Source organism: Rattus norvegicus, chromosome 18 (assembly GCF_021556685.1).
Source record: "Rattus norvegicus strain SHRSP/BbbUtx chromosome 18, alternate assembly SHRSP_T2T, whole genome shotgun sequence".
Classification (NCBI taxonomy): Eukaryota; Metazoa; Chordata; class Mammalia; order Rodentia; family Muridae; genus Rattus; species Rattus norvegicus.
This window is the reverse complement of record NC_141551.1, coordinates 34,671,552-34,683,043: the sequence shown is the minus strand read 5'-3', so window position 1 is coordinate 34,683,043 and position 11,492 is coordinate 34,671,552. Positions and strand designations below refer to the sequence as shown.

The 11,492-nt window shown below is 44.6% G+C and overlaps 1 pseudogene; it reads right to left on the bottom strand.

The window, feature by feature from the left end:
• Positions 1 to 4,471: 4,471 nt before the first annotated feature.
• LOC108348734 (ubiquitin-40S ribosomal protein S27a pseudogene) lies at positions 4,472 to 10,617 on the bottom strand (annotated as a pseudogene).
• Positions 10,618 to 11,492: the final 875 nt, after the last annotated feature.

Sequence of the window (11,492 nt, the reverse complement as noted above, 5' to 3'; positions counted from 1 at the left end):
TTCTTCCTTTAAATTCCTCTCCTCTTAGCTATTGGTGGTCAAACTCCACTGCCCCTGCGTGGGATACGAGTCTCGACCCCAGTGCACTGGTTCCTATCAATAAACCTTGTGTAAATTACAGCAAGGATGGTCTTACGTGAGTTCTTGGGGGGTCGAGTCATTCTGAGACTTGAGTGAGGGTCTCCCCGCTCCGGAGGTCTATCATAATGTATAGGCCAAATGTAACAACTTAGCCCTTCTCCATTGGCTCCTTTGTCCCCATCCTTACTTGCAACAATACAGAGATAGTTACCAAGATGCTTTGCATGTGGAAGGATGCAGTATTTGGGATGAACCTTGATAATCTATGATATTTCAGATCTACCTTAGCAACCTAGAACGTGTACTTAACCATCTTTATGTATCAGTTTTTTATGTCTGGATACAGGAAGGATAGCATCTAAGTATTTTAAAGACTTCGAATGATCTCTTATGGAGAAACAACTGAAGAAATTATACCTCTATACTATGCATGCTGGGTAACAGTGAGTAAAATAGGAACTATATGTACTTATGTTGAGATAAAAAATACATTAAACTGGGAGGAGAGTTGAAAAATCATAGTTTATGTAACAAAAGTGATACTGTGCCCTTCTATGCACATGATGGCTTCACTGTCTTTTTCTTCTCTATTTAATAATAGGTATGCTATTTGTAGGAATTATTCAGTGCTCAGCATCTCTTGCAGCTATATGTGGCTTTATTCTGCTAAATGAGATGTAATCAGAGGTGTACATAAGTGAGAGTCTTGGGTTTTTGTTTTTTGTTGTTTGTTTGTTTATTTGGTTTGTCGGTTAGTTGGTTGGTTTGGGGGCTTTTGTGTTTTGTTTTTTTCTGCTGTATCTGGTCTGGTGAACAAGAAGAATGGCTAGATCTTTTATCATCATATTGGAGCAGGTGACCTACAGGATGGAAACCACAGATAAAGTATGACAAAGTGGACCTGCATTCCTTATAACAATATGGAGCCACCATTTAGCCCTGGACCTCCCGCTTCCAGATTTTCCTTACATCTGGCAGAAACTTTTGACTTGCTTGAACTATTGTTATTTGAGATTTCCTACTCCTGCAGCCAAATGTAAACAAAAGTAGCAGAGTAGGTAAATCTCTCAGTCTGCAAGGAGACACACTAATCTATTATCAGTTGTAACCCTGGGAACAAAAGAGAGACGAAATTACAGAAAATACTGGGGGAAAGCAACTCTGTCTTTCATAGTTAGCTTTTAGGAGAATTTGTTCAGAGAAGGCAATTGTCCAAGTAAAAACTGATTTTTGAAGGGTAAAAAAGACTTCTGTTAAATGAAAGAGGGATGAAGTTTTCAACATCAGCAGATGGGACTTAGGACCTCTGGGCCTACAGAGCAGCTTTTCCTCAAACTCAGCAGCAGCCAGGAAATTTTAGCTAATGTGTCTCCAAAGAATCTTCCTCAGAGTGTGGGCAGGTTCCTCCCTTCAGGGACACTTCATCTGTGGATTGACCACCTGGAGCCATCTAGCAGGTCACATGGCTTCTTCTAGATCAATGGTTCTCAACCTGTAAATTCTGAGCCCTTTTAGGGGTCAAACAACTCTTTCACAGGGGTCACCTAAGACCATCAGAAAACAGATATTTATATCATGATTCGTAATAGTAGCAAAATTACAGTTATGGAATAGCAACAGAAATAAATTTATAGTTGGGGGTTAAAACATGAGGAACTGTATTAAGGAGTCACAGAATTAGGAAGGTTAAAAAAACACTGTTCTAAATGGAAATGAATCTAGCTGGGGTGGGGGCGGCATTGTATGACTTTGTAGTCATATTCTGATGTAGTCACATTCTGATGGTCTCATCCTATCTTCCAAATAATAGAGACACAGACAGGTTAGAGGGATAGAGGGATGTGAGGTATGCCACTAAGAGCTGAGCTACAAACTCTAGTCACATTCACATCTTCTCATCAGCAAGAAGCCTATATGTATCAAAGAGACAGAAATGGAAGGGGAAAAGCCTTTCCTAGTGGCAAAGTACCCAGAATTGTTACCCCCTTTAAAGAGCCCAACCACGCCCTTCTCTCTGCCTCAGCTGGAGAATTGGCCCACCAGACAAATCACATGCATGAGCTGGCTGTTGTCAGAAATCAGTGTGGTAAACGAAGATGACTCCTGTAGGCTCACAGGGAGTAGCACTCTTAGGAGGTGTGGCCCTGTTGGAGTAGATGAGAGACAAGCTTTGAGGTTTCAGATACTCAAGCCAGGCCCAGTGTCTCTCTTGCTACTGCCTTCAGATGCAGATGTAGAACTCTCAGCTCCTTCTCCGGCACTGTAGAGAGCGGCGCGGCGAAACAAAGATGGCACCGACATCCAGCCTTGTCTGGATATAAATGACTTACTGCGCATGTGCAGGCTTGTCCCCCTTGCTAGGGCTCCCTCTAGTGGTGAACAGCGGTACTGCACATGTGCGGTTTATGCACCAGGTGTCAGTTGACTGTTAATATGCTAATGAGGTGATTCATTCTCCGCCAATCACTGGAGGACAAGTAGTGGAGTGATCCAAGCCCCACCAATCCCTGAGAGATAATTAGCATACAGTTGTCTATATAAGTCGAGCGATTTTGCTGCTCGGGGTCCCTGTTCAAGAGAGCTGTAACACTAAGAAGAGCTGTAACACTGAGAAGAGCTGTAACACTGAGAAGAGCTGTAACACTGAGAAGAGCTGTAACACTGAGAAGAGCTGTAACACTGAGAAGAGCTGTAACACAGTAAAGGCTTGCTCGCAGAAGAATCCTGTTGCCGAGCGTCGTTCTTGCTGGCGGGACATTGGGCGCGCGACACGGCACCATGTCTCCCTGCAGTTGCCATGCCAAGACCACAATGGACTAAGTCTCTGAGCTGTAAGCCAGCCCCCAATCAAATGTTTTCCTTTCTAAGAGTTGCCATGGTCACAGCCATCAAAACCCTAAGACAATTAGTCTCCCCAGTCTTAAATGCCACTCTACTATTTCAGAACAACCAGGCACTAATTTGTCCCATTAATTCAAAGCCTCCACTGTGTGCCCCCTTTCACTTGAGGGCCTCACCCCACCTTCCATGAAGAAAGCACAAGCCATATATCCATTCCCATATTTTGCCACTTCCCCAGTGTAAATCCCTTCTGACGTTCAATTTCCTTTTCTACATCTGCCTATTCCCCACAGAACAGCTGTACCCTCTTGTTTGAGGCTGGAGCCCAGACACATGGCCTGAATCCCACATGCTTGCCATTTTCCCACATTCTTCCTGGGATTAAATACCAATCATTTGCAGTCTGAGGATGTACCCTAAATCAGAGTCATACCTTCTCCTGGATGCCTAGACAAAAAACATGGGAAAAAGAAGCTTTTGCTCTTTGTCTGCTGGCCTCACTCTGGATCACTAGCATTAGAAGATACTCCAACATATACTAAAGACCTCCTGAAGCATCTAGCCTCATGGACCAAACTATGAGATTCTTTTTTTTTTTATTTCATGTATGTGAGTATTCTGTCACTCTCTTCAGACACACCAGAAGAAGGCACCAGATTCCATTACAGATGGTTGTAAGTCACCATGTGGTTGCTGGGAATTGAACTCAGGACCTCTGGAAAAGCAGTCAGTGCTCTTAACCACTGAGTCATCGCTCCAGCCCAAACTATGAGATTCTTAAATGTCCTGTTAGTAGACAAGTAGACAGCCATTCTTGGAGTGTGTAGCCAGGAAGTCACACACACACACACACACACACACACACACACCATACAACACATACACACTCTCATCCTATCAGCTCTATTTCCCTAGAGATCCTTGACTAATATACCTTCGCAGTCTCTGTCTACTCACTTAAGATAATATTTAAAAATTCAACTTTATGGGGCTAGAGAAATGACTCAGCAGTTAAGAGTGTTTGATGCCCTTCCAAAGGACCCAAGAGCAGTTCCCAGAACCCACACTGGGAAGCTACAGGTGCCTGCAGCTCCAGCTCCAGAGTATCCAGAATCCTCTTCCGGAGCACATATAACACATACACACACACACACACACACACACACACACACACACACACACACACATTTAAAAATAAAATATTTCTTTATATTTCAACTTTAGGCTGGGTATAGTGACATGTACTTGTTGTCCTTCCTTGCACTTGAGAGGTAGAGGAAGGAAAATCGGGAGTCCTAGGCTAGCCTGGGCTACATGAGACCATGCCATTAAAAGCTGAAAACACAGAAAGAAAAAAGAGAAACCAGCTTTATGTTTAACAAGAAAATTGCTGCGTTAGCTCGGCTCCTACAGTGCCTAGTTTATCAGGGGTCTCCCTTCCTTTTCCTTGATTGTCCCCAAGCAGAACATAACCCAAGTCAAAGTCAACAACACCTGCATCAGCACAACCATGGTATCCTATTCTTTTGTTTTTTTCAGATTCTTTTTATTAACTCATACACAACTCCTTGTCCTCTGGCTTGTTGAAGCCAGACAACACCTGCCACAGTAATGCATGTCAAAGTGACCACCTCCAGCACCACATTCATCAGAAGGACGTTCCCAACAACGTCGGCTGATTTTACCATTTTCATCCACCTTATGGTGTTTCAGCACAGCCAACTTAACCTTCTTCCTCCTATGCTTACTTTTCTTGTGTGCAGTATAAGACTTCTTCCTTTTCTTAGCACCACTGTCAGTGAGGGTGCTGAGGGTACCTGGAAGAGAATGGGGGACAAGAGACATGAAGAAGGACACCAAGACAAGAGTCTGATCTAGGCGACAGTTTTATTTTTTTTTCCAAGGCTAAATTTATACCATAACAGGGGTAACAGAGGGAGGGGGAAGTGTGAAACATTTACACAGGCCAAGGACACAATATTCATGTGGTCAGGGAATCAGCTGATATTGACAGGATGTTAGGAATGTCACAGGTTTGTCGTATCTATTGGTCAACAGGATGTTGGTTTTTCAGAAAGGTTACAGGTCTTATCATTGGGCATCTTGACGTTAGATGTCTTTCTCAGCAAGGTCACAACTTTATCATATCATTATTCATCCTGACCACCAGATTTGTATTAGTCTTCTGCAGCTGGCTGGGGATTTTCCATGAACCCAGTCATACTTAATTCTAACCATAATAATAACATCAATAATGGAGGGCTTCAAGGGCATCGCTCCCAACATCTCCCCCTTCCTTATAGTCAAATGAAAAGGTGACCAAATGGCCATGCTGTCCTGGAATGAGCCCCTCAGGAACTGCGTCTGTCTTAGGTTGGAGTGATATTTGTCACATGGCCAAGAGAATCTTGTGGACAGGGTCCGTCATGGGATAAGGCAGCAGCTAATGGTGGCCCTCCTGTCTTAGGCCCTTTATTCATGAATATATCACTCTCTTACCCATCATTGACTGTCCAGCTCAGCATGCAGAGGTGACAATTCATTGATTTTTCAGCAAAGGCATCAGGACAGCAGGCAGAAAAGAATGTTGGCCTCATTTGGCTGAAGGACAAAAATGTCCTTGCCTAGGCTGGTAGGAGATGTGTAGGTGATCTTGGCCCTCATCAAAGGCATCCTCCATAGCTAGCCTATGATAATATACCTGAATAGGTTTTGTTGCTATATTATCTATCTCTTGTTTAATAAAGTTGGTTAAAAGATTAAATGTCCAAGGGTCAAAAGATATAACCAAAAGAAGGCCTACTAGGGGGCCCAACAGAGAGGGAAGCAGGGTGGATAACCAAGGGGAGGTAGAGAACTGATTTTGATATCAGCTCTCAGCTTTTTTTCTTCCTCATTTTCTCTTTTCTAAGCCTTCTCTGACTTTTTTCATGCTCTCTTTAACTATTCTAAGACACAGGAAATGTCCAAGCACTGCCTATTTCTCACAAACCAGAATTCCCTGTGATAGCTCAAAGTTGGGAAATTAAAGGTAAAAAGTCAATCAGAAATAAGTACACTTGTTAGCGTGTATGGTTTATGTAAAAGAGGGACAAGACAATTGTTCTTTCTGATTATCCTCTGACTCTTAAAGACAGTGTGGGTCAAAATTTAAAAAGTCAGATATACCTAAAACACTGCTCCATTTTGGATAGATGTGGAAGTTTAAAAATTGAATGAATGTATATGATGGTAAATGTTTACCGTGAAATATCACAGAAGGGATGCCACCAGGCAGGGAATTACAATTTTAACTGATATTAAACATCTTAAATAATTTGGAGAAACCTCAGCATTGAATTATAACCATCAGGGGAAAAAAAGACATTAATAGGTATCCCATGCATGTTATGTAAGAAATAAGCAAACCCCATGTCAGTACAGTACAGTATCAATGACTGAAAGTTAAATAATATGTTGATACATAGAAGGAAAAATAACATGTTGATTGACATTGTTGAAATTCCCAAAATAAATCCAATAGACAGTTCAATTTGGGTTCCTGTAACAATCATAATCACATTATCCAAAAAGCCAAACCCCACGAAAGGTATCTCATTGTGGAAGAATACATATCTCAGCTGTCCTGGAGTGGGTGATAGAGGTTCCAATTGTTCTTGTGCAATGGCAATGGACTGGAAGCGGTGCAGTTCTTTGAGCAAGCAGCTCCTCTCGGTGGAGTGCAGGCTGTAGATAAAGTTGCGCCATGTTCAGTGCCTCCCTGGGCTCCTTCTTGGGGTCAGTGCCCAGAAACTGAGGAGTAAGAATGCACAGGCTCTTTTAACAATTTTATGGTTAATATAATCCCTGTATTGGCACCTGATTGAAACATTCTAAGACTCCAAGTATATCCATGTGTCCAATCCTGGTTTTGAACCGTGGAAGTAAATTTAATATTTAGGGGGATGCACCATCCCCTTGTTTTAGAATTAGAACCTTCACAATGGGAATCTGGGACATGCATATTAGCAGGATGGGAAGATTATAAGTCAAACAACACAGTGTATTAGGTGATAAAATTCTTAAGAGCAGGGGAAAGGGGCCAGGCAAGAAAACTAGGGGGTGCCCTGGTGAGAGCTGGCAGAACAACCAGATCAGGTGACAAATAGCATTCAGTCACACAGCTAAATGAGAAAGCTTTCTTGTGACAAAAAGGCCAGTGCAAAAACAAGCATAAGCTTTGTGCCTGTGAAACAGAAAGGCGAGCAGAGGGGCAGCTGGAATCTGTTACCGGCTGTCTCTCTGGACTTAGATTCTCCTTAAGGACTACCTCCCTTTAGTGTCAGCTCGGTGGTTCTGCCTCTCAAGAGATCCAGACTCCAAAGGACACTAGGCTTCCAGTAAGAACTAATAACAAAAGGATGGAGAGATAGTTAGGACCTGGGTGCTAGATGCCAAGTGGCCAATAAAAGAATTGTATGGTTCGTTCACTTTAGGGGGGGAAGTTCCTTCCAGACTGTCAGACATGCCTGGCAACCTTGAGTCAAGAGACCAGGAAAAAATAGCATCTGACTATTGAAGGAGGGCTTGCCCAGGGGGGTGTGATCCGATTGATGCCTCAGGTATCAGACAGTAAGCTATAGTCAGAGATAACTGGCTATAAGGACTCTTTCTGCTGCCATTCCTGAGGTAGGAGTCCACAGTTGAGCAAGCTTCCTGTCTCTTACATCCAATAAAGAGATTGCTAACACTGGAATACTGATCTTTAATAGAACTACAGCCTCCCAGGACTGCAGTAGCAGCCCTTCACCAAGCTGTCTCACTGGGTTAGAGGGCCATGGAAAAGAAAACATTGATCCTGACCTTGGCCACAGTCTCCAGTTGGAGTAGCTGAAGAGCCAGTGCCAAGACTTTCTCCTGTTATCACCCTAGAGTAAAGCCTGTTCTGTCTGGCAAAACAAAGTTCCTTGCAGTCTGCTGCAGACTCTTTCTGAAACTACTTTAGGGGCTCCCCTGCCCCCCAACCTGGGGCATTTTGACCACAGGGGCAGGAACTGACTGCTGTGGGGATAGGATCAGAGGCACTCTCCATGTCAATGATGACTAACAGGGAAGGTGACTTAATGTTGGAGATCAACTCCTCTCTTGGAATAGGGCCAGCAGCTAAAGCAGGCTTCCTCAAAGAACTTCTCTTAATGAATGCTCTCCTTCTGTGAGCAAGTGTTGAAGGTCTGGCCACCGAAGGCAACAACTGGAAGTTTTTTCAGATCCAAAAGTCTCATAATAGTTTTTAAAACAAGCACACTAACTCTGTGTTATCTTTTTGCTGTCAAAGCGTCAACCCCAGTCGGCCATCCCTTTGCCTTGACAATCTCCCGCCCATTTGGCCTGAACTGTGCCACTGCCCAGTTTGCCAGCTTGCTTGCTAGCAGGCCCGCTAGCCTGCCACCCTTAGCCCCACACTTCCTCACTCCATGCTGTCCCTTCCTTAGAAGCTGTGAATGTCTAAGCAACAGGGAGGTCCTTCAGGATCCACGGCAAAGCTTTCAGGTTCTTGTTAATGCCTGCTTCAGACAGGGTCACTCACTAACCTGGAGTCCATGTGTGATGAACTGTTAACAGCAGCTAGACTGGACAAGGGAAGCAAAGGGAGGAGCATCTCTCCTTGGGGAGGAGGCAGCTCAAGAGACAAAGACAAAACTCCCTGGTAGAAAAGAATTTCTCTCAAGCAAATTATTTCCAAGTTAAGCACCAAGAGGACCAAGTAAAACTCTTTGACAAACAAAACAAACAGTTCCATGCTTTCAAACACAGTCATCAGTCCAAGTCCAAAAATGAAACAAAAGCCAAAAAGACATGACAATACCACAGAAAACAAACTAGACAAACAAGACCAAGACAAGGCGTCCTATAACTGATTTCCACAGATGCCTGATACCTTCTGTACCTGGCCCAAACTGCAGCTTAACCTTAGCTGCTTCTGGGATGAGGCAGACCATCTGATCCCACCTCCCAACAGGATTCTAGAGTGTCCTCTAGATTCCTTTCTCCTTCTAGAGCATCCTTTAGGACCTGTGGCCTGTGACAACTAGCACGTCTACCTGTCAGAGCTGTAAGCCCCTCACTGGACCCACAGTGACCACCCAGCCTCTGAACCAAGGTCAGGCAGTCCATGGCAGTCCACCAAGGGGACTCTAACCCTTCTCCCGGGAGGGGGTTTGAACCCCCCTCTGAAGGGACACAAACCCTTCAGACAGCAGACTTGGACAATACAAGACAACAGGAAACAACATGACAAAACAGAAAGTAACACAGAACACAGATTTCCCCAAGCTTACCTCCTATCTCCTCACCACTTGTGGTCTGGGGAGAGTGCAGTTCCCAACTGATGCATCAAAATGTTTAAGACCCCATAGTGACCTTACCTCAGGAGCACCACCCACAGAGCACAGATTGACAAAGTCACCGCTGCAATAGCATGAGGGTATAAGGTTTTTAATCCACGTACATGGGGTTGCTCATCCATGCAAGAAGAGGCAACCTCAAACCCAAAAAACACACAATTTTTATTCATTACAGAGGGCAGACTTCAGCAAGAGGGTGAGCTGGCCCATAAAACAGTCACTAACTCTGCACTGTCTTTTGTATCAATTGTTCCCTCCTGGGGGAACTATGGACAAATATTTCCTACAAAATCTAAGAATTTTTAAGTCTTTTTTCTTAACCCTATTCTTCACGTCCTGAGTGACTCCCTGAGTCCTGTCACTAAGGTGACTGTAGAATGCTTGTGCCATCACTCACCACTGAGATCTGCGTTGTCTGAGGAGAAATACACACCAAGCCTCTGAACCAAGGTCAGGCAGTCCATGGTTGCCAGAAGTGGGGGAGCTCTGAGAGGGGAGCAAAGGCTCCAACAAAGAAGGAAGACAGGCCTGTCTATTCACAGGGGATGATATTCTCCTCCAGGAGACCTCCAAACAGCCACACACTGGGCGCCATTTGTCAACGAGGGTGCTAAGGGTATCTGGAAGAGAATGGGGGACAAGAGACAAGAAGAAGGATGCCAAGACAAGAGTCTGATCAAGGTGACAATTTTATTTTTTTCCAAGGCTGAATTTATACCATAACAGGGGTAACAGGGAGGGGGAAGTGTGAAACATTTACATAGGCCAAGGACACAGTATTCGTGTGGTCAGCTGATGTCAACTGGATGTTAGAAAGGTCACAGGTTTGTCATATCTATTGGTCAGCAGGATGTTGGTTTTTTCAGAAAGGTTACAGGTCATCACATTGGGCATCTTGACGTCAGATGTCTTTCTCAGCAAGGTCACAACTTTATCATATCATTATTCATCTTGACCACCAGATTTGTATTAGTCTTCTGCAGCTGGCTGGGGATTTTCCATGAACCCAGTCATACTTAATTCTCACCATAATAATAACATCAATAATGGAGGGCTTCAAGGGCATCGCTCCCAACACACCATCACGACGTCTCAGCACAAAATGGAGCATGGACTCCTTTTAAATGTTGTAGTCAGACAAAGTACAGCCATCTTCTAGCTGCTTACCAGCAAAGACCAACCTCTGCTGATGAGGAGGAATTCCTTCCTCATCCTGGATCTTGGCCTTTACATTTTCTATAGTGTCCGAGGGCTCAACATTGAGCATGATGGTCTTCCCTGTAAGGGTCTTTGTGGAAAGCCGCAATAACATTCGCCATCACAAGATGGCGCTGGCTTCTGCTGCACCCCACGTGGAAAGCCGGGATAGCATTCGCCATCACAAGATGGCGCTGGCTTCCGCCGCGCCAGCCCGACTTCCTTTCAGGAAACTAGCTGTGTGCGCATGTGCAAGAGTGTGTTCGCGCCAAGTCTTTGCCCACCCCAGGGCATGCCAGTGAGATCATGGGTAAACGACCAATCAGGCGTGGACGCGCCGTGCTAGGGTTTTATAAGTAGTGCCTTTCTGGGCCCCAGGTCTCTCCCCTTCAAGATGCAATAAACGCTTTGCTGCAGAAGGATCCTGGTGTCCGCGCGTGTTCTTGCTGGCGGGACGATAGCGCGGGACATATGGTGCCGAAACCCAGAAAAAACGCCTCACCATCGCCGGCGCCGAGGAGAGCCTCCGTTCGCGGAGAGGGTCCAGAACTGCAGGTAAACTCTGAGAGGCATGTTTGGTCTTGATACAGCATGTCAGAAACAGAGCGGAATGAAAAATTAAAGAGCTCAAAGAGAAAAGGTGCACATAAGAAAAAAGGCCCTTCCAAGGACTTTAGATCCAAGGAAGCGAGAGATAAGGGAAAGGACGCCCTGGGAGAGAAACAGAGGAAGGAGAAGAAAACCCCGAAAAAAAAGCCTTTATCCGGTAGAGGAGTTAGAGGCTTTGGGGCTTGATAGTTCAGAAACAGACAAGCTTAGCCCCTCTGAGGAAGAGGATTTAGAAGATGAGGCAGCTGGCTATGAAGAAGAAAGATATGGGCCTAGGTGGAGAACCACTGTGAAGAAACCGAAAGTTATGGATCCTTTGTGGGCAAGGCTGGTAATTTTGTTTATTTTTTTCTTTGTGTGGGAAGCCGTTACAGCCATTAG